Here is a 22,999-nt window from a genome sequence, read left to right on the forward strand (position 1 = left end):
ACAGCAGCAGGCGATGTTTTAGGAAGCCCAGCCTCAGTGCAGCATTTTGCGTGTGGCCATTTACTCCTGAGCCCTATTTTCTTTAAGATCACACAGGACGGGGTCTTTTCTGCAGACCAAAGTCTTGAAGGTCCTATCGGAGAGCTGCACTGAAATCAGGTTTTGGTGGCCCGGGGAACCTCGGCAGGAGTCTACACAAAGGGTGTCAGGACACCCCAAGATGTTAGGGGAAAAGCAGCCTGACAAATGCAGTACGTCAGTCCGGCCCCACATGTCAGAGTCTACACCCGATGCCAAACCACGAGGGGGAGGAATAATCCACTCCACACAGTGTGCATTACAGTCTAGAGGGAGCGTCACAGCCACTTTGTCACTTAATCCCCCCTGCACAAAACCCAGGCCCGAGAAGGTAGGAGGTTTGAGGAAGCCACGAGTGGAGGGGAGACTCTAGGCCCCTGGGCAAGACTTGTGCTGCGGCTCAGCTCACTCCTGCTGCGCTGCTGTTCAAAGTCAACATTAAAGCCTTAAGGAATCCTTTCAGGGGCCCTTAGGTGGCTCCCACCTGGTACACCACAGCGACATGCACCTCCCAGGTGTGGCAACACAGGGCACCTAGACACCTCGGACGGGGGCAGCAGCCCCCTGCCTGGCCCTCCCGTTCTGCCCTTGAGCCCCCAGGCGGACTTGGACTGCCTCTGTCCTGCACAAGCCGTGACTCAGGTGACCCAGGCCAACCCCGACGCCCAGTGGTTCCCACATTTGACCCTGCTCGTCGGGGTAACGGGCTGGTCTTTGAGCTGGAATCGAAGTCTCATTTATGCATTCTTTTACTTATTCAAAATACACTCAACTGAACTCTTAGAATGTGCCAGGCACTGTCCTAGGTGCTGCAGACGCAACAGTGAACAGGAAAATCCCTGCTTTCAAGGAGCTCCCACAAGTGCCCAGGAGATTAAGGGGAAAGTGACACGTCCACGAGAAAGATGAGTGCAGGATGCTGGGGAGGCCACTGAGAGGCCTACAGCCCTACCTAAGGATCTGGGAAGGCTTCCAAGAGGAGGTGACATCTAAACAGAGACCTGAAGGATGAATAAGAGTTAGCCATGAAAGAGACAGAGAGAGAGAGGCAATGCCGAGGGGTGGAGAGCAGCCTCGCCAAGGACTTCCCAGGAAGCTCCCTCACCCAGGCAGAGGCAGCTCAGCCTCTGGGGGGCCAGGCACAACAGTGACATACCAAAGAGGTCAGTGGGTCAGTACCTCCAGCTCTTGTGGGAAAGGGGCCTGGTGGATCACAGCTACGGAGGCCTTCAGCCGGGTGCCGGCAGGCTCATTCCAATAGGCCTGGTTGGGCCGAGCCGGAAAAAGCCCAGGGGCTGGTCACCCTAACGATGCACACCACAAACACCCAGCCGCCCCACCCTGCCCACAGCAGTGCCCCTACGTCCACGCCCTCGGGTTCTCACGCCCATGTGCCCAAGGCTTCCTGCCGGCCTGCCCTCCCCCATTCTCACCACGGCCAGAGCACAGGAGCCCGGGTCTCCAGACCAAGCACACCCCCTGCATTTCCTGGCTGAGAGCTGGAGTTTGTTTAGTTGCAAATTCACGTTGGCAGAGGGAAGAACCGCCCCAGAACCGCACAGCCAGCTCTCCACACGCTGCACAGAGCTCTTTCGGGTGACTTCTGGACGTCCAGGTGGACCTGGGCAGCCAGTCCACCCTGCTGGCATGAGGGCACACCTGGCTCCTGACGCTTTGCCCGAAGGACCCCGAGCCGGGCCGCTCCTGATGGCAGCTCAGGGGCGGCAGGGCAGCCTGCACGGAGCAGCTGAGCGAGAGCCACAGATTCGAGTGTGCATGCAAGCATCTAACGTCGTTTCTTTTTTCTCAGACCTGCACCCTCATGAATGAACGAATCTATACTTAAGCCAGAGTGCAAAGCTTGCCTTCACTCTGTTCAATTCCATCTTATTTTCAGCTCATCCTTTCAACCCACTCGAGCTTCTGGAATTTAACAGCTCTCCGGCTTTTCATCCTCAGCCAATCTGGCATTCACGCCATGTCAGGGCAAAGCCACACGGCACCTGTGGACAGATGTGGGGGCAACCGCCAACCCATCACTCAAGACCTTTCTGGTTGGGTCATTTGATGTCCATGAGGCCATCTAACTGCCACTGCTCAGCTCCATGAGAGGCTCAGCCACACCCCGCTGAATTTGAGGGGCCAGGCGCACGCTCTCCCCGACAGCCCAGGCACCAAGGACGGAGGCCGGGTCTGTGGGCTCTCACACGTGGCCACACTCAGACCTGCCACCCAGCGCCCGGCACCACCAACACCTTCCCTTCAAAGTAACTCCCACAAGTCACACCTTGCTCATCATCACAATTTTTCTGAGAAACACACAGTGAAAGGCATTTTACAAACAGAAAGAGGGAGGTGGGGTTCTTGGGAAGCAGCGATGCTGGACCTCAAATCCGGGCTCTGCACCACACTGGCTCAGGTGGACAATCGCACAAGCTCGCTCAGGTGGACCAGAACACGCTTCCAGCCGGTGGAGACAGTGGGCAGGTGGGATGGACACAAGGGTGGCGCCCGGTCCCAACTCCCCACTCTGCCCTGATGCCCCAAGGAGGGTGCTGGGGGCACAAGGATCACCTTCCATGGAACAAGGAGGCTGGACTGAACCACGTCCAAGTCCAACACTTTCTGTGACAGCCACCAAAACTTACAATTACACACACTTTTTACTGACAGAGGGAAATGGGATGATAGGATCCTGAACGGAAAAGGGGAGGCATGAAATGAGTATGCAGTATGGCGTCAGTTACGACATCCCTGTCTCTTCATCTCTCCGTAAACAGATACTGACGAGGACAAACAGCCCCAGATGCTGGCTGTGACTTCTCTCAACTGTAGGACTGTGGATTATATTTGCTTTCTTCTTTTCTCCTTTTTCCATCTTTTTTAGAATGAGCATTTTATATAACCAGACCAAAACCATTCCGAAGGACCTGTGTCTCCACCACACGTACCCACTGGACAGCAGCCTCGCCCAGGCCCTGCGTCCTGGACCGCACACGCAGCCCTCCTCTGGGGACAGGAGGTAAAACCGACAGCTCCAGCCAAATCTCTCGGGCCCCATGTCCTGAGAATGTTAATGGTTCACAGAAATGAGTCCCACACCTCCCTTCGAAGCAGCCTTAGAAAAACCCCAAACATGAAGCTATACCTTCCTCCACTTCGCCTTGGGCAAGGCAGCTGCGGAGTCTTGACACTTGCAAATGCAGAGACTTCAGACAGCTGAATTCATCCTCAGGATCGTGCTTTGTCACAAATCCCATCCAGAGCCCTGAATCCAAACAAGTTACCCCAAAAGGGCCAGTGTCATCCTGGCCACCAACATCCAACCTGATGGGAGGCCGCAGGCCTGGAAATGACCACCTTGCTCAGTTAAGGCCTTCAGCCTGAAGTGAGGACGCCGCCCAGGCCCGGCGTCTCCGGCCTCCGCAGCGCTCCCTTCTCTGAATGCCGCTCAGATGCCCTCTGCTCTGGCCGCTCGCTGTTCCCAGGATGACTCTGGACACTCGTGTACGTTTACCAGCTTACTTTCCATGCTGGGCCGACGGTTCCGCAGAACATAACTTCCTAACCACCGTTTGTGTCTCGTGCCAAACCCAGCGCTTGGGCTGAATGGAAGAAGGGAGAGAGGCAGGCAGGCTTGGTTCACATGGAACGGGAGGAACCTGGGCCCTGCCCTGCCCTGCCCTGGGAGTCACTAACCTGCCAGGGAGACTCTAAGTCCACATGCAGGCAGGAGGGAGGAAGATGTGAGCAGGGGCGAGGGATGCTTCCAGGGAGAGGCTGCAGGTGGGCTTGGAGCTTGACAGGAGGCGGGGAGGGCAGTCAGAGCGAGTAAAGAGCACGAACAGGACCAGAGAGAGACCTGCCCAGGCGGGTGGGGCAGTCCAGTGTGGCCAGGCACTCGAGTGCCAGCCAGGTGGCTCCAGCGGGTCAGGCCACTTAACCACAAGGTTGGGAAACCGACTTATCTGCAGGCAGTATGGCTGTGACATTTTCCAGTCCTATCCACATGCCTCTCCAGGTGAAGCTCCCTAAATCTAAAGCAGTGGAAAAACAAGGAATGAATCCAGTGTGTCTGGACACACCAGCTACTGCGCTTTCGTTGTGGCTCAGCTCGGCCACCTCCCGTCCAGACATTTGGGGCAGGCGGGCACAGCCTCCACTGTCTGGCTCGTCCCGCAACTCTCCACGGTGCCTTCCAGAAGGACGAAGTGCTGAACAGCAGGTGTTAGTTAAACAAATTATAGCTCACGCCCGGAAAGGAAGTGCAGCCAAAGCCTGCAAAATCAGGCCACAGACGGTGATTTTCGAAAAATGGAAAAACGTATTCAATAGTTGTTATGTTAAACAGGTTACAACACAGTATGTAAAAAATAGTCTCATTATGGTAAACTTAAATAAAACATGTATTTTGTGATATTTAGGTGACTAGGAAAGAGCAGACCATGTGATCCGGGGCTGCCCTGCCCACTGGGAGGGTTGACGTCCTCATGCAGACTTGCAGACTCCCCAACAGCTCTCCCCGCCACTCCCTGAGCACGCCAGGCCTGCTCCCGCCTTGACACGCACCAGCTCTGCCTGGACCACCCTCCCTGGCCGTGGTCCCCACACTTGGCTCAAATATCACCTTCTCAATGAGTCTGCCACCATAGCTTATCTAAAATCGCACGACCCTCCCTTCCTTTACACCCCCTACTCCCCATTACCCAGGTCAATTCCTTCCCAGGGTGGGTAGCACCAAACACATGATATAATTTGCTCGCTTATCATGTCTACTATCGGACCCCCCACTGAAACTGAGCTCCTAGAGGCAGGAGGAGCTTTTGTTATTTGTAACTTCTGTAATAAGGAAAAAATAACAACAAAACATTTAAATGCCATCTTTTTCTTCATCTCAGTCAGGCACATTCTTCCTTAATGCTAGACCTGGGTATTTTCATATGCTCTGTAGACATTAAGAATGGAGGCTTTTTTACGTAAAGTCAAGTTCTTTAAGGTATAACTTACATACAATAAAATTCACTTATTTTAGGTACACAGTTCACTGACTTCTGACAAACATATATGCATGTGTAACCACTAACACGACATTTTAGGCACAAGAGTGGGATCTTTGAAAATATATCTTTTTTTTTTTTTAAAGATTTTACTTTTTTCCTTTTTCTCCCCAAAGCCCCCTGGTACATAGTTGTATATTCTTCATTGTGGGTCCTTCTAGCTGTGGCACGTGGGACGCTGCCTCAGCGTGGTTTGATGAGCAGTGCCATGTCCGCACCCAGGATTCGAACCAACGAAACACTGGGCCGCCTGCAGCGGAGGGCGTGAACTTAACCACTTGGCCACGGGGCCAGCCCTGAAAATATATCTTAATAAGTGATCATGGCTAATATGAATATTTATCTTTTCTCCAACTACTCACCTGATTATTTTATTAACTGATAGTTTTTTCATAGATTCCTTCGGGTTTTTTTCCGTTTTTTTTTCCAAATGCAAAAGGAGGGCAGAAAGGGAGCCCCCATCTGCCGGGCGCCTACCACTCGGAAGGCACGGCCCAGACTTTGTCCTACACCTCTTGTGGGAGGGATCATCCCCTGTCCACAGGAGGACGGGCCAGTCCAAGGTGAGCTGACTCGCCCAAGGTCACACAGCCGCTAAGAGGAGGGTCTGAATTCGAGTTTGTCCCAAACAGTAAGGATACAGTTAACGCTGTAACCCAAGTACTGACACCGCTGTTCTCACTTCTGCGGCAGGACTGACAGCTTGGCTGGGGGCCTCCTAAGCGACAGGAAACAGGAGGGTGCTGGTTCGCACTCCCTCTGCCCCGCTCACCGCCCCCCCAGCTTAGTATTCTTGCTCTGCCACCAGACCCGGGCCTGAGAAAAGCCCCTGGGGACCCCGGCCTAGGACAAGCAGCAGAGGGTTCAGGTAGAGACGTGCCTTGTCGATACGGTCCTGCCTGGTGAATTCTCCGGAAGAACAAAGCGTCGCTCAGTGAAAATACAGGTTTTCACACGGTAGAGAAGGAGTAGTCCCACGTACGAAATTACATCTATAGGAATACACATCTGGGCAGGGGCCTCCTGCGGTGGGACACGCACCAAATGTTACCTCTCGTGCTGGGATTAGGGGTGGGAATTCTTCTCTTCCTTCCCCCCACCTCTTTGTTCTTGTGTGATTTTCTACCCCTTCCCAAAAGACAGCCAACCAGGGAAGAGACCTCAGATTTCCCTCCGGGCTCAGATCCCCCACCAAGACCACCCTTCTGTGGCCGGCCTGTGGAGTCCTTCCATCACAGACACTGTCTCCTCCATACTTCCATTCAGTACTTTCAGGCACCTATCCGGTGGGGTGAATAAGGCCAACGAAGTCTCTGTCCCATGGACGTTGTCCACCAGAGCCCAAGAGAGACCATCAAACACACACAAACGAGCAAGGCCACTGCAGACTGTGGACCACGCCAGGAGGACCAGGTGAGGACACCACCTCTGTGCCGTCAGGGAGAAACGTCTGCACACCTCCCCTCTCTGTCCAAATCCTCCTGGCGCCAACACCCAGCTCTGTGCCCAGGCCCTCCCAACAGGCCTTCCCGGGAAGCCTTCTCAGAGCCACACAGTCAGAAGCGTTCCCCCTTCCCACCCAACACCCCGCTCCTGCCTCTACTTCAACCTTGTCACACATTTTGTCTGAATTAAGTAACCCGCGTCGCCCTGTGTACGCTCCTCAAGAGCAGGTCTGGATCAAAGCCACACCTCAACTATACCCGGCACAGCCCGGCGGGCAGCAGGCGCCAGAGAGACAGCTCCGCTTAAAGCTCGCCTGCTTTCTGGACGGCCAGCTCCCCGAGGCCAGGACAGGCTTCCATCTCTGCCTCCTGAGCTCCATCAAAATGACAGGGGGAAGCGCTCTTCGCTGCAAACCCTAAGGATGGGAAGAACTATCCCCCCGGTGTGGGGTCAACCTGCAACATGCGATGCAGGTGCCAACACTGCGATGAAGACAAGCAAAGCACCAGAAGGAAGACACAGGGGCGAGGCTGTGCCAGAAGGCCACCATCAGTGACTTGTTTTTCCTTGTACTTTGCCAGCTTTCTGATATATTGTCATGTAACTCTTCTAATTAAAGTAGGTGTCTTATGCAGTCTGTTGTCCCCTGGGCTATGGTGTTCCGCCACACTGACCTGGAGGATGTGGCCCAACGGCTCAGGGGAAAGGTCTCGGACACCTGAGGGAAGGAGAGTGTGGAACCGTGTGGCCCAGTGGGCTGGCTACCCAGCCAGCTCGCCCTGAGCTCCTGGGACGGCCAGCCCAGAGACTCGGGGACTTGAGGACCTGTCTAGGCTGTACCCTCCTAGAGGCCCAAGAAGGAAACACGGACCTCGAGGCTAGAATGTCAAAAAACAGACAAAACAGAGAAGTCCCGAGTGCAGGCGCTGGGCCTCCCATGGAGAGAGGACATCGCAAACCTGGGGGTGGTGCTGCTGGGCCTGGCCAGGACCCCCAGCCTGCCCCAGGGCCTGGGAGGCCTACCCGGTTCCAGAAGGCTGAGGGCCAGGTGGGCCGCTGGCTTCTGAAGGCTGGTGGGGCATCTGAGCGAGAAGGGGCCTCAGGTCCTAGGGTGTCCAGCTCGGTCCCCAGCAGGGGAAGGAGCCTGTCCTCGGGCGGCGGAGGCTCCACCCAGAAACAAAGCTGTGCTGTGCGACTCAGCCCTGAGCCCAGGATACAGGGCAGTGAAGACTGAGAGACCCCCAGCACACCTGGAATAAAGAGCCTTTTGTCCTTCAGAATTCTGAAACCTTAAAAACCCACCGAGTCCAGGGGACTTTGTGTCTGGTGTCATCTACACTGAGACCTGCTCCGTACCCAATCTCCGGTTTCTAGGAACATGCCTGTCACTTGTCACTTTAGATCACTTTAAATTTTAATTCTTTTATTAGTAAGTCAGATGATGATGATGATAGTTCGAGACCTCCACCCACCTCATGTCTCATTCATGGAGCAGTGGCATGGTGTTGCAAATGGAGAAGTTGCTAGGAGCCTGGTTCTGCCCCTTCCTGGACAAGCCCTCTGCTCTGGCCTCAGTTTCCTCGCCTCTCATTCCAATCCAGGGATCTTGCCCACCGGCCCCACTGGCCCACAGGCCATTCTCCTCACTGACCATCCTCAGCTTCTCTGGTCTGTCGTCCTCACTGGCCCAGCACGTGGCTGTTGCTCTGAGCCACCTGGTGTCACACCTGTCCAAGACCTTCCTACCTGGAGTGTAAGGTCTCTTTCTGGGGGTTCCCCTTATCCCTGATTCACTCACTCAGGAGGGCACTGAAGGGATGGGGGCTGGGAGAGGGGCCCCAGGGGGCTTCCAGAGGAAATGGAGGGAAGCCAGCCGTCCTGGGTCCCTGAAGGTGGTCACCTTCTCCAGTATGGGCCTAGACTTCCGAGCCAAGGAGTTGTGGGACCCCTGCTGCCCGGTGACAGGGCTCATGACACTGTGTCACACCCATATGCTCACCTGTCTGCCACCCCCACCCAACTGGGGGCTCCCCAGGTATCCAGCCTTACCCAATGTGTATCCTCCACATTGAACATGGTGTCTGGAACACAGCAAGTGCTTAATAATTGATGAAGGGCATGCAGTGAGTGCTCAACACACTCAGGTGGAGTCAAACTGTGCCCCAGAGAAGAGCCTTTCAGAAGATTTCTCCTCCCCCACTCAGCCAGTGCACCCTGGGTGCCACGCGGCTCCCGTGCGCGGCTCACGCCATGGAAATGTGATGTTTCTGATCGTTGGCCCCAGTTGAAGAATGATCAGAACAGAGGGAAAGCAAAAGATCAGAGCCAGCTGGGGAAGAAGACCAGACCGACCTCCACGCACTTCACCAGCTAGATGTAAAGCGGTGCGGTTCTCACACTTCCACGCAATGCAGAGATGAGGAGCGTGGTGCGTCCCTGCATCCTCACGCTCGTCAGCGCAGAGGGAACGCAGGGCCTGAAACAGCCCTCTGAGGATGACCAGGCAAGACCTGAGGAGGGGCGGCCGGGCCAGCGGACTCGTCTCCATGTCGCCCACAGCGGTTTCCTGAACAGGAACAGGACCAAACCTGGACCTGGCGCCGAGGGGCCACAAAGGAGTGTCACAGTAGAGCCAGAGGAGGAGACCACGCAGGGCTTCTCGGGCAGGGCCAGGCCAGGCGTCTCACCTGCCTGCTCAGCTGGTCTCCAGGAGATGAACAGAGAAGCCGTGGAGGGAAAGCGAGGAGTTGGGAATGAAGAGGCCTGGGGAAGCCTGCCCCAGGAGACCCAGGGCAGTGTGGACCAGCCACAGGAGGAGGGGCGCGGTCTTTCCATGCTCCCCTCTCCCCGCTGACCCCTCTCTCCACCAAAATAGGACCCCTGGACTGGGGCTGAGTGCAGCTGGTGGGCTGGGGCCCTGGGGCTGCCTCCCCACGCAGGGCCATCCAGCCCAGAGCCCAGCCCCTCGCCTGCACCAGACCCAGATGAGCCTCACGGGCCAGCAGAAACTCTGCATTCAGAGGACGCAGAGCCACACAGCGAACACGGTGAACGGGCTCAAAGAAGCTCTTCCCAGAGGAGAACAGGCAGACACGGGGCAGATGTGGATGCCAGCTCTGCCTGTCTGCCCAGCTCCAGGGGTGCATGGAAACTCAGCCTGGCTTTCCCCTCCAGCCCAGCAGTCAGCCAGCCTCACAAAGCCCCATGCTGCAAACAGCAGGGCCGCACACACCACATGCCACTGTCTTACCCATTCCCTCAGCCACCTCGGCCCTTCCAGGAGCCCGGCAAATAGCTCTCCCTGCCAGTGGGCCACCCCGCAGCCCCTGCTTGTTGGCTCACAGCTGCATCCTGGCCCTGCGTCCCGCAGGTGCCAGCTCTGCCTCGGTTCCCCACAGGCAAAGGGGGGCAGCCCCGCAACACAGCTTTTCAGTGACAGCCTCAGATGGGCCCCTGCCTTACAGATGAGGAAACCAAGGCCCACAGGGATGAAGGCAGAAGTGAGAACTGGAACCCAAGTCCTCTCATGACACAGCTGCTGCCTGTGTGTGAGCCCTCAGCACCCCCAGGAGCAGGGTGCCCCGTGACAGAGGAGCACACCCTGGGACCCTTCCACAGCTAAGGGGTTCTGGGGTACCTTTTTGGGTGCCCAGAATCACACCCCCAGCAGGCTCCCGTGGCCTGTCAAAGGCCAGGGCGAGTGGTCATCTTGCAGTCCAGAGCCTGACTTGAGTGTCCAGGCATCACAGGGCAGCCTGTCCAAGGGCCAGCTCACAGCCGCCACTCAGTCCTCTGTGCGGGACCCTGCTCGGGGTCAGACACAGTGCAGCTCCCCCCGAAGCCAGCACGTCCTCTGCTCCTTGGAGCCTCTTCCTGCCCGCATCGAACTAACTGTACCTCAGAAAGACACACAAGGACCTTCCAGAGACATGGACAGGGTCACAACACAGCCCAGAGCCGAGCGAGGACAAAATCCTAACCCCGAAGTCCCTCTGACCCCTGCTAAGCTCCGTGCGTGCACCTGTGGGCACACGCAGGCATACACATAGGTGCACACGCGATTCTTCTCCACCCCCCCACCCCACGCCCTGCCGCGCTCCAGGACTGCTGGGAGCCGGGTCAGAAGAAAATAAAACCAGAGGTGTTTTTTGTAATGGGAAAGTAGCCACTTACAAGGGGAGGGAGAAATTTGGGAATGCAAGTAGAAAAGGGCTCCGAGATTGACTCAGCCCCTCCACCGGGCCCTACAGGCCAAGCCCGTGGGCTCCCCGTGGACGGAATGCCAGACCCAATACGTGAGTCGCCCCACCCTGGGGGCCTCACCCAGTGGTTTCTTGACTATAAGTGGACCAGGTACGTGCCTGCACACGGCGATAAGCGCTATATACAGAAGGAGAAAGTTGTTTTTTCCAAAAGTTAAGAAGCACATTTCAAGGAGTGAAAGGTTTCAAGGACGCAGTGGAGGCGGTCTAATGAGGCCAGAGCCTTTTCCTCTTTCAAAACCCTAAGTTAGACTTCTTAAAGGATCACTAACTTGGCTCCGGCTGAATTCAGGCTTCCTGTTAGCTTGCTTTCAGCCTTCTCTGCTCGAGCCAAACACAACATATTCATTATTATTTGACTAATAGGGAATGGGTCACAGCTCCCAACAAAGTTGGCTGGCTTAACCACCCCCTCTTCCAAGATGGCCTCAGGGATCCCCTCCCAGTGCTCCCAGAACACTGGCAGGGCCGCTGCGAGAACACCTCCCTCTGCTCTGAGCCCGGGAGCAGGGGCGGGTCCTGCAGTTCTTGAACTCGCTCCTGGCACCAGCGGGAAGCTGAACCATAAGCTCCCAGGAGGCCCTGCAACTGCCTGGACTCGGGAGGCAGGAAGGCAGATGCCCCTGCAGGACCATAAAGGGCATCCTGAGACCTCTATAGATTCTCCTGATACCCTGAGGCTGGGAAGGCCCACAGTGAATTCCCCAAGGGGTCGAGGAAAGAGCAGCCGGCCGTGATGGCTATTGGGGCCGGGGTGAAATGTGAGCCCCCCAGGAGACAACCCCTAAAAGGCAAGATGTGGCACAGAAATCAGGCACGGGCCTTCCGTGACATCCCAAGGCAGAACGAGACGGCTCCCTCGCCCTGGCCCCACGGGGCCGGAGGGAAGAGCCCTCTGCTGCAGCCGCCACCCCAGGGCGGCAGCTTCAGCAAGAGAGGGCTGCTCGGGTGTGCCAGGCAGGTCGGGCCACGCAGCACAGCGGGGCAACCACGTGCCAGTGGTAAGCGATGCTGGTGTGGGCCCCGCCTGGAGACAGCCTTCAGGCCCTGGGCTTCCCCCACTCCAGGGAAAGAGCCCTGGGCCACCGCCAGCCTGGAGACACGCTTTTGGGAAACTCCAGTCATTTCAGCATCCCTCTGCCGTCTCTCCCCACGCAGGATAGATGTTGTTGGCTAAGGAAACGAAGCCGCTTGTGGCAATGACTTCCAACAGATATAATCAAATTATCTCTTCCTGGATTCTGTGAGGACCGAAACAGCGTAATTCAATTCCTGAAATGTCATTTGGAGCCGCTGGTGCAGGCAGGAGAAGCTCAGCAAACACATCACCGTGAAACCCAAACACACCCCGCTGACCTCGAGCCCTGGCACCTGGCCGCACCCAGGAACGGCGGCTGACCACAAGCAAATATTGACAGGTCCGCAGGAGGCGTGCTGCCAGAGGTGCAGACGAGGGCACTGAGCGCCGGCACAGGGCGCTCACCGCGTCTGGGCAGCCCAAGGGGGGCCACAGTGGGCACCCAAGCTTACGGACCCCTTGATTACATGCCAAGTCTGCGCCGGGGACACAGAGGAGAGGGACCCGCCCTGTCCTCAGAGGCTCCAGTCTACTGAAACCGAATGCATGCCTGTGGGCATGCACACACTGACACACGCAAGTGTGCACACTGACACATGCAAGCATGCACATGCAGACACACATACACCAGTGCACACATGCAACACACACACAGACAAGCGTGCACATAACGTACATGCCACACATAGGTGGGCACACTTGCATGCACGTGTGCATCCACACACACATGCACCAGCACACAGACATGTGCACACACATGCATGCACACACAGAGCCCCAGGGCAGCCAGGGGGAGGACCACATGAGGCGTGAGGACCCCGCACAGCATGGGGCCAGGGCTCCCGGCAGAAGGCTGCGCTAGGGAAGCTTCACTGATGCCACCCTCTGCCACCCCGCCCCCACCCAGCACAGGGCTCACTGTGACAACAGTTCCGCGGTTTTGTGTGGGAGCTTCAGTCAGGGGACTGTGGTATGGGACTAGGGCTCTTCTGGCACTTCGACAAATTTATGCCAGGAAGGCTAAAATGTACATCTAACCAACACAGGGGATGGTGGTGACTGTTGTTACTACTATTTTACTTTACTGATTTCTTTCTAAAATTTATGAATTGTCTACAATAGGGATATTGAAGATTTTGCTTTAAGGAATGCCAACAAAGTGCCCCCTGAGAACAATACCACCATCCGCCCGCCCTCCGTGGATTAAATATCTCCTATAGTAAGTGCCAGCATGTGCGGGGACGAAGTTCTCGAGTTGCAGGCAGATGACAATAAACTGGAGAAACAACATGGAAACAGCTAGACAAAAACATCTCAGACTTCCCACTGCATCCAGGCTCCCCGTTGTATCATCCCCTCGGCAGAGGCAGAGGCAGAACCACTCTGTGTGGCTCCAGGCACCCCTCGCCTGGCCGAATGTACCAACCTCACACACAGTGGGACCCAGCATTTACCCTGCAGCTGACTGCCCCCCAGCAAAGTCCTGGGCAGATGCAGCCCCCCTGAAAGGAGGGTAGTATATGAGACAAACTCGGGGCTCCCACAGCTCCAGCATCCTCCATCTAACAGCCAAACTGTTGGCACCTTCGCCGAGTGCTGAGGGCTCCCTGTGCCCATTGCTGGAGGTTCAGAGAAGCACAGAGCAGACTGTCCACCTCAAGAAGCAGAAACCAGGACAGCACACGGTGCAGGGAGCCTGGGGGCAGGCAGGGCCAGAGTTGATGCTGGAGCCACTGAGGCGAGAGGCTGGGGCTACAGATGGGCTGGGGACGTGGGAGGAGCGGATCGGGAGCGGCTGGATGCCATGAGCCCGGCACGGTGGTCCTCCTGGTGCCAGACAGATGTGCTCTTGCAAAACCAGATCTGCATTTTAAGCGAATTGTGAGACCTTGCTGTTTATGGGAACACAGCAGGGAGCTCCTCTGGCCCATGAAGCAGCCCTTGTGGTCCACGTTCCAGTCTGGCTTGAGCTCCGTGGGAGGGCCCAGGGGACACAGAAGGTGGACACTTGCATCTTCCCCAGAAAGACAGTGAGAGGCGCAGGCTCCACAAAACAGAAGACCCAGGTCTGGTCCAGACTGACGCCTGGTACTCCCCTCACACTCCATCTTCTTGGAGCCTTGTTTGTGAGGTAAGGACAAAAAGGCCACTCAGATGAGTGGGGGCCAGAGTGAGGGTGGGTATGTGTGGCGAGGCCCAGGCACCTATTAGCCGCTGTTATGACTTTTGCTCTGCAGCTCAGGGGGAGGGAGCGGAAGACTGTGGGTTGGGCAAGGTACATCGTGATGACAAAGGATAAAGGAGAACGATCCCAGCTCATGGGGGAAGAGAAGCAATGGCTCCTGGTTGCCACCTGCAGAAACAGCCGTCCTTGGAAGACCAGCCTGTCCCCCCTCAGGCCAGCAGCAGCACCACCCTGTCTCCCTCATGGACCCCGGGTGTCTGTTCACACAGCAGACGCCCCCACCCACGCACCTCGGCCCTGGAAGGTGAACTTGTTTCCAAGAACAGGCCCAGAATGGGGGCTCAGGCTCTCACAAGTACCCTGGACACGCACACAGAAGGGCCTGGAGGCAGGTGCACGACGAGGGCGTCCACCAGATAACCAGGCTCCTGGCGTCCTAGCATATCACCATCTGAGAAGAGCAGGAGTGGGGCGGGACCTGAGTTCTAGTCCAGAACTTGGGACAGCCCTGGCCATGAGTCCCTCCAGGGGCCCGCGTGGCACGGACACTCAGTCATGCGTGCGGGTGGAGGGAGCCCTGGCTGAAGAGTGAGTGTGCGGGCCCCGGGCCCAGCTCCACCACCCCAAGCAGGACACCCTCTCTGGGCACCCTCTGGGGCACCCAGTTCTGGGAGCCTGTGCACCCGGCAAAGGGAAGAAGGACACCATCTCCAAGGGTCACTGCACGCTTTTCCCCAAACTGCGGCCCTGAGGCCCTGAGTACAGCTTCTGTCCTGCTCCCAAGGGTCCACCCTCCTCCAGGAGGCCCCTTCCCAGCGGGGACACCCAGGCGCTCACATCCCCCTCTGCACCTGCCCTGCCTACTGCTCAGCAGGCCCAATAAAGACCACCATTCACCGGGCACCAAACATTTCTACACTTAGGCAATCGCAACCTAAACGGGAGGTGTGGTGTCTCCATCTTACAGACCAGAACCTGAGGCCCGGGAATGGGAACTGGCTCACTCAAGGTTGGGCAACCCACGGAGACCGGCTCTGAGAGCTGAACCACATCCCGGCTCCGGGCCAGGGGTGCTCACAGCCTGGCTGACCCGAGTGCCACCTGTGCAGCTTGTTTAAAATGCAGATTCCCAGCCCTGCCCTGGGGCTTCTGATCAGCAAGTCTGGGAGCACCCAGGAGTCTGCACCTTCCCCGCCAGCTCCCTGGGGTTCTGACAGAACGTGGGTCACACCTTGCAGAAACACAGCGATGCCCCAGCACCTCTCATAGAACTGAAATGCCGCATGGAGAGTTACATGTATGAATACATGTTGGCACATCCTAAAAGGCCGATTCCAGAAGCTCCTATAAACAGCCAGAAAAGTCCCAAGCACTACCCAAGGTGTGGGGCAGCAGAAACAGGGGTGCTGGAGGCTAAGTCTCCGCCCACCCCGCCTGGAGGGCGTGTGTCCACTTCACACTGCTCAGCTCTCCACAGGCAGAAACACTGCCCTTGACGTGGTGTCACAGTGACGTCAGGAGAACAGCTACAGGAGAACCCACTCCTCTGCAGCTCTGCACTTCTCTGCATCAATAAACAATAAAAACCCTCCCATCTCCAAGCCTACTGCAGAAAACAAGCAGACGCAGCACGGGTTACCGTGAGAATGGCACTCCAAGGCTGTGTGACTCTGGGCAAATCACCTTCCCTCTCTGGGCCTGAGATTCCCCAGCTACATTGTCCTCTAAGATCCCTCTCTGCTCAGGAACCGTCAGACCTCCTCGTTTTTAATACAGACCATGGTTGTGCAAAAGGTACCATTCAAACCAGTCCCATTATTGGGTGCTCTATCTCACACAGGACCACAAGAGACGGCGGTTTCTTCCTTGAGTCTGGGCCAGGGAGTGGCCACGTGAGTCCCTCTATACACAAGCATGCATTGTGCTCACCCTCAGGGCCTGCCCTCCCTTCTCTCCCACAGCAGCAGAAATGGGATCCCCCGTCTGCGGGTCAGCCCCCGCCTGGCCCGTCCCTCATCAGGCTGCCAACCAGCAGAACATCACAATAAGACATTCATTGTGAAGGCCGCGGCCTCCCTCCATCCCCACGGCTCACCTTTCTTTCCCGAAGGAACGAAGGCTCAGGTTCGTCTAAATAAGGAAGCAGAGGGACGAGCAGAAACCGTGCTCCCCTGCTCTCACCACCACCAGAAGCTGGGTTCTTCACACTCCCCAGGACGTCTCTCCGCAGAAGTAAACCCTGGCCTCCAGCCTGACCTCGCTGGGAGCAGGACCCAGAGCTGTCACACTACCCTCCCGCGGGTGCTGTCCCCACCTCAAGGCCCAAGTGCCTGCCCACACCCCGGCCCCCAGCTCCTCCACCTGGCCTGCCGGGTCCTCCAACCCTCGGCCGCCACTCTCCCGCCGTGCCACCACTCACTGCTGCCTCCTCCAGCATGAGCTCCTGCTCTTCTTAACGCTAGCATATAGCAAGTGTTCAATAAAGACTCGCTGGTTGAGCAACCAAATTCAATGACAGTAGAGTCAAGTTGAACCAGCACGGGGCCCTGCTCCACCACTCACTGGCTGTGTAACGTGGAGCACATTGCTTAACATCTCTGAGCCTCGGTTTCCTCATTATAAAAGAGATGATACCCCAGTTCGTGGGGTTATTGTGAGAATCAGATGAGCTAATGTATATGAACACATTTGGCAACGTTTCAAGAGCTACAGAAATGTTACTAACGTTATTATCAAAAGATAATCGTCACACAAGAGAAACCCAACCCTTCTGATGGAACAGTGATCATTTTCACGTGAAAACGGCTGTAAGCGTAACGCGGAACATTAGGTACACAGCCTAGGACATCAGTTTAAAATAACTGGTGAATCGATCATCTCAAGTCTCCAAACATGACGGGTTCCACACCAACAAGGAGACAGGATCAAGACCAGACAGCTGGGACTGGTGGAGATCCTTTGTTGGGGGCCTTCCCTTCCAATAGTTTTAAGGCAATTAGGATAAGGATTCAAATTCCAGAGATGAAACAGCGCCCTGGGGTGGCCATACACACCTGGTTTTCCAGGGGAGTCTTGCCCACCCTGACTTAGTATTAAAGAAACAGAGCCCCAGCCAACAGGCTGGATGACGTGGGGCGTGAGAGCAAGGGCCCCGTCTGGGGAAGGAAGGAAGGAAGGTAGGAGGGAGAGTGAAGGAGAGGAGAGGATAGGGGAGCGAATCCCGAGGGAAGGGGAGGGGAGGGAATCCCGAGGAACCATCTGGAATGTGCACAGGGCTCAGCCCTCATACTGGGACGATGGCTGGCTTCCTGTCGCATGGATTTGCCTTCCAAAGGAACGCTTGGTAAGATTCCATTTTATTTTCGGTTTTGCTTTCCACTTTTCAGTCTTTCGTAGCCGACCAGTCACCGACTTGGTAAACGAAGTATCTCACAGCGGGGCAGTTGGACAGTCTCCAGAGCCCCCAGCTCGCCCGCCCTGGAGTCTGGGGGCCTATCAGTCCCCGGGGTGAGGCTCCACGGGCCTGGAGTCCCCGCCCCGCGCAGCGTGCTCTCCCTGGCTGGCTCCTAGCGCGGAGCTCTGCGCAGGGCCCCTCCAGGAATGCCTCCCCGACACCCTCTACCCTGTGGTGCGGGGGCAGGGCCTCCTCGCTCCGGCCCCTGCTTCTTCCATCAACGTGCTCCTTAGGGCTCTCACTGCCCTCGCAAGACCGGGAGCCTTTGCTAGTGTCCAACACCTGGACACGAGATGGGTGGAATGTCAGATAAGGAATGAATGAATGAATGAACAAATGAACTAGCAAATGATGGTGCTGCTCAGCCCACATACCAGATGAGTGGGCGGTAGAGAAGGGGCAAAGAATAAACTCGGGGTTTCCCAAGCTGTGGGAAGACGGCAGAGTAACCCAGCCGGCTGTGAAAAGGGGTGTTCCCGTGCAGGAACGCATCTATAAACACAGAGATTAAACCGTCCACTCCCGACAGGAGCACAGGACTCAGGGCCCCTTACTCAGAGTGGAGCGGAGCTGGCCTGACCGCTGCCATCGGTCAGAGCAACGATGCGACCAAAGTCAGGTCAGAGGAGGAGGGGAAGCGGGGGCTGTGGCTGCTCTGGATTTGGAGGGTGAGGCCAGCAGCCACCGGGCGGGCCTGGAAGGATGGGGCATGTTCATGATCACAGACATCGCTTCCTTCCCTGAGATGCCCAGGGCTCTCCTGGGAGGTTCCACCTGGCGAGAGGGCCAGAGAGACAGACGCCATTCGTCGTGGCTCAGTGGCTCCCCAAGGGGCAGAGGGCAAGAGAAAGGTTCCCCAGTGCCACCTCTCTGACCTCCCTCCTGCCATGCGGGCCATGAGGACGGAGCAGGAAGACAGGCGTCTCATTTCAGCTTCTTAGCCGCTAGCCTGCAATCTCTTGCCCTCAGGGACTACGAAGGAACACAGATGTGGCAGGACCCAGGTCAAAGCAGCCACACAGACTCCGGTGAAAGCACCAGGCCAGGGGCCCCCGATCACCTCCAAGGCTCGACTCCATCCTGACGGCTGCCTGGGGCCCCTCGCTGCCCAGCCTGCACCTCTGCCCACCGCCTGGCTAACATCACTGTCACCTGGAACTCTGAAGACAGTGGGAGAAGGCTCTTCAGATGGTTACACTGCTGATTTCTTCCTGCTTCTCTCCTCATACTTTCTATTAAAAAAATAGGGCTTGACCCCGCCCTCCTTACAACCTGACCTCTGTCCGCCATTTACGAAGTGGGAGCAGGGTCGTTACAATCAGGGGCATTTAACCAGAAACCGGAGCCAAATACTCTTCTTTCTCCCAGCAAGCCCTTGTGGCCTGGGAGAAAGGCTCCTTTCATCGAGGCTGGACGGCAAGCCCCTGACAGCATCCTGTGTTTGACACATGAAAGGAAGCAGGTTGGGGAGACGATGGGCAGGAGCCACAGCCACAGGTCACAGCTACACTCCCACAGGGGCAGAAGCCCTGGGGGACGCAGACCCGGACGACGCGGCCACTTCCAGCCGCCAGCTGCTCCTTATGCTTTCTCTTTCCTGGCAAGTACAACAACACACTTTTTCTCCTAAAGAAGTTGCTGCTATTTCCTAACAGGAAGACAGTTTTGCTGTTATTACTGTTGGGGATGGGACTGTGTGGGGGAGAAAAATATGATTTCTTGATTTTCTTCTCTAAACTGCGGGCAGGGAAAAGAACAGGAATAAATAACATTGTTCTGCAAACACCTCGTGGGGAGGGAAGGTGGTGATGTTTAAAAGAACATCCTGCTTCTACGCTGGATCTCAATTTACGGTGATCTAACACACTCCCTGGAGGAAACGCATCACAGGCGATGCTGTGAAACCAATCAGGGCATAATTCTGCCGGCGCTGGGCCCCACAAAAGTCCGCTCCCTCCCACACCCTCCCGCATCCACCTGGGGTCTCAGCCTTCTGGCCACATCAGCACCACAGAAGCCACAGCGCGGGCCTCATGTCACCTGGCTCACACTATAGATGAAGAAGATAAGCGCTGCAAAATAATGAGGAAAATGCACATACGAGAAGAAACAAAATCTAATACAGTCTACGACCCTGGGCGAGGCCAGGGGGTATGGCTTTCGTCATGTGGCATGTGGGCAGCCAGTGAAGGTGCACGGCCTGGAGGGAGCAGGTGGGCTGAGCCCTGCGGGAAGGCCCAGGGTCCCACGGAGGCACCAGAGAACCAAGGGGAGGGTTTCTCAGTACATCCATCCATCCCTCGCTTGTGCCACCAACGCTGGGTGCGCTTTCCTGCCGGCCAAGCCCCAGTTGGTGTGGGATCTGGGGTACGGGCTTGCTCTGGAGCCCGACAGACCTGGGGCCCCCTCCTACCTCTGCACCTTGGACCAGTTACTCAGCCTTTCTGAGTGGCTGCAGGATGAAGGGCACAGCATGTATGACACCCCCACCTGGGTGCCGGGCACAGAGCAGCCCTCCCTCCGCCCCCCACTGTCCCGGGGCACACCTGTCCTACTCAGGCTTGTCCTCAGCCTATCCTTCGAGGCCTAGTTCAAAGCCACCCCCAGGCCCCTCAGGCTAGACCGGATCTCCCACCATGGATTTACAAGCTGTGTGTCCTTAGGCAAGTTACCTAACCTTGCTGGAAGTCAATTTACGTATAGAACAGAGACAATAATAATGCCTGTCTCACAGGGCTGTTGCTGGAATCAGAGTGAAGGAATAAACAAACAAACAAGGACAGTAAATGAAGGGCCTGCTCGGAGCGAGCACATTAGCAGTGGGAGCCACTCCCAGGACTTGAACCTCTCAGCAGCTGGTTGGCACATGGACGGCCATGTGGATGCCGTGGGAGCAGAACGTGCGTTTTCCTCCACAGCACCCATCGCGGGTTGGGAGCAGAATAAACACTTAGTAACGAGGGAGGGAACTCTCCACCGCACAGGATGTAACAAACTCTGGCACAGTCGAGAGCAGACTCCTGGGTCCCACAGGCCCTGGAGCGTCAGAGCCGAGAACCGCCGTGGGCGTCACAGGCCCAGGCATTTCTCAGGCCCGGCCCCCCGGCTGGCCCGTGGATCCCACGTGGACTTCTGCCTCCAAGCAGAGGGGCGGGCGGAGGGGGCCTCCACGCCGTGGCCCCTCCTCAGAGAGAGGGAGGGCCACTACCTCCCCAGGAGGGCGCTGTCCGCTTCACAGATACAGGGCAGGGACACCAGGCTAAGCAAATGGTCCGGGGCCCTCAGGATCCCAGCCCAGCACCGATGCCAAAACTCGTACTTCCCAAGGAGAGAAGAAGGGGAGAGAAGAAGGCTGGAGTGAGAGTGGGTCAGCGGCCCTGGCCTCTCTCTCCATCCGTTCCCTTCTCTGCCGGCACCTCTCTCCCTCCCTCTCTCTGTGCATCTGTCTGTCTGTGTCTGTGTCTTCGCCCCGTGCCTCTCCTTCCCTGTCTGTCTCCCTCTCTATGTGTGTCTCTGTCTCTCCCCGAGTCTGTCACCGCTCCTCTTCTTTTCTGCCTCCCTCTTTCCCCTCTTCTCTCTCCAAACGTCTCTCTCCCACTGTACATCTGTCTGTCTCTCTTTCTGTGTCCGTGTGTGCACGTGTCTCCCTCTCTCTCCATCTCTCCCCCACTTCTTTCTCTCTGTGTCCCTCCCCCTTCTCTCTGCAGATCTCTCTCTCTGTGTCTGTCTCTCTGGGTCTCTCTCTCTCCGTCTCTCCCCACCTTCCTTCTCTCTCTGCTCGTCTCTCTCTGTATCTCCCCCCTCCCACTGCCATCATCTCGCCCCCCCCCATATCTGGAAAGGACAGCACCCCAACTGTGACCACGGAGCCGGCTTCGTGTGGACCGTCTCAGGCCGGTTCTCTTGCCAGTTATGAACATGCATGTGTGGCTGAGAGGCCCACAAATCAATACCAGCCCACTCTGTGAAAGTCCCGAGGTAAATTAACTGTTTCATGACTACCGTCCCTGGGCACGAGAACACACTCTCCAGGACAGCCCAGCGTCTCAGCCGGGGACTCCCGCCTCCAAAGAGGACAGAGCAGGCACTGATCTCTGAGAGCCCACGTGGGCCCACACGGAAGCAAAAGAAACCTTCATAAGGCCCCTCTTAGCTATTTAGGAAAGAGTGTGCCGGTCTACATGGGGCTTCATCTTCCGACGCCTCTGCACAACCAGCTTCTCAGTCTCCCTGAGCCCTGGGCGGTAAGCGGGTAACAAAGGAAGTTACAAGAGAGGAGCCACTGATTTCCCAGCCATTCCTAGGGTCTCCTCGCATGAACTACCCAAGTTGCAGACAGTCTCTGGGAAAGCTGTCGTGACTGAACACCCATGACTGCCCCTCACTTACTTTTTAGCAATCAGTTAGCTGTGTGGCTGTCCTGGTAAACTCTTACGCAGCCTTCAGAGCCTGATTCAAATGTCCTCTCTTTGCCACCACTGCCAGGAAGGCCCCACTCACTGCTCCTTCGGGCCTTCAGAACACTGGGTGCACGGCCCGCTTTGCCTCCCGAGCTTCCGCTAGTCTGTGAGCTCCTGGGGCACAAGGACACTGTCTTCCTCATCGTCGTCTCCCCAGCACCTAACGTAGCACCCGCTGCATGGAGGCGGCTCACTGGGCTTGTCCACTGAAGGACCTCTGAGGAGGGGACCGTAGTCTGCATCGCAAGTTCTCACACTCGGCCCACCCACGGGGCCACATGTTTGGGATCAGACGCTCTGGGAAAATCTGGGGCACCTGCACAGTAAGGCTCCATCCACATTCGCCAGCCCTGGAGCATATGCAAGAACCCAGAAAGAAGCAAAAAGGAGCTGGGAGGAGTTAGGAGGCCTGCCCCCACCCTGGCAGTGTGGGACGAGGGAAAGAATGTGACATTCGGAGCCAAGAGACCTGACTTTGAGTCCAGACGCCTTGGCCTCCGGCTGTGCACTGAGCCCTGGGAGCCTCGGGTGGCTCCACACGAGGACGACGACAATGCCTCCAGGACCCCTTGGCAAGTGGCCTAGGAAGGTGGCTGACCCTGACCCTGGCCTTGGCTTGGTGAGGGTGGCCTCAGTGTCAGCCCAGAATTTCTGAGAAGAGAGAGAAGGTTCTGTCCAAGCAGCAGTGGAACAAAGTGGCCGCTCAGTGAGGGGGAACCAAGGCTCTGGGAGGCTCCCAAGAGGCCCTGGAGCTGCCCGATGGGCAGGAAGCAGTGAGAAATCCCTCGTGGGATAAAGAAAGAGCACGGGGTGAACACACGGCTGAAGGGCTGTGCATGGGGAGGAGAGAGCACACTTCCGCTGGGCCTGCGGGGGCGGAAAACGAAGACCTGGGAGTGGGAGTGGCAGCGAGAGCAAGCTGAGAAACGAATAAGCAATAGAATTGCACGATGTTGGACCGCACTGCCACTTGGGGAGT

The 22,999-nt window shown here is 56.8% G+C and overlaps 1 protein-coding gene across 7 annotated transcripts in view; it reads right to left on the reverse strand.

Annotated features, from left to right (window-relative positions):
- Positions 1-22,999, reverse strand: part of HPCAL1 (hippocalcin like 1) — a 121,371-nt gene that overhangs the window by 45,458 nt on the left and 52,914 nt on the right. The window contains exon 1 of one of the 7 annotated variants that reach the window (XM_070512619.1): positions 1,235-1,329. The exons of the other annotated variants lie outside the window; for them this stretch is intronic. The gene's annotated coding sequence lies outside the window, so the exon portion shown is untranslated. Of the gene's footprint in view, positions 1-1,234; positions 1,330-22,999 lie in introns of those variants that run through there. 7 annotated transcript variants of the gene reach the window in all.

Source organism: Equus asinus, chromosome 6 (genome assembly GCF_041296235.1).
Source record: "Equus asinus isolate D_3611 breed Donkey chromosome 6, EquAss-T2T_v2, whole genome shotgun sequence".
Lineage (NCBI taxonomy): Eukaryota > Metazoa > Chordata > Mammalia > Perissodactyla > Equidae > Equus > Equus asinus.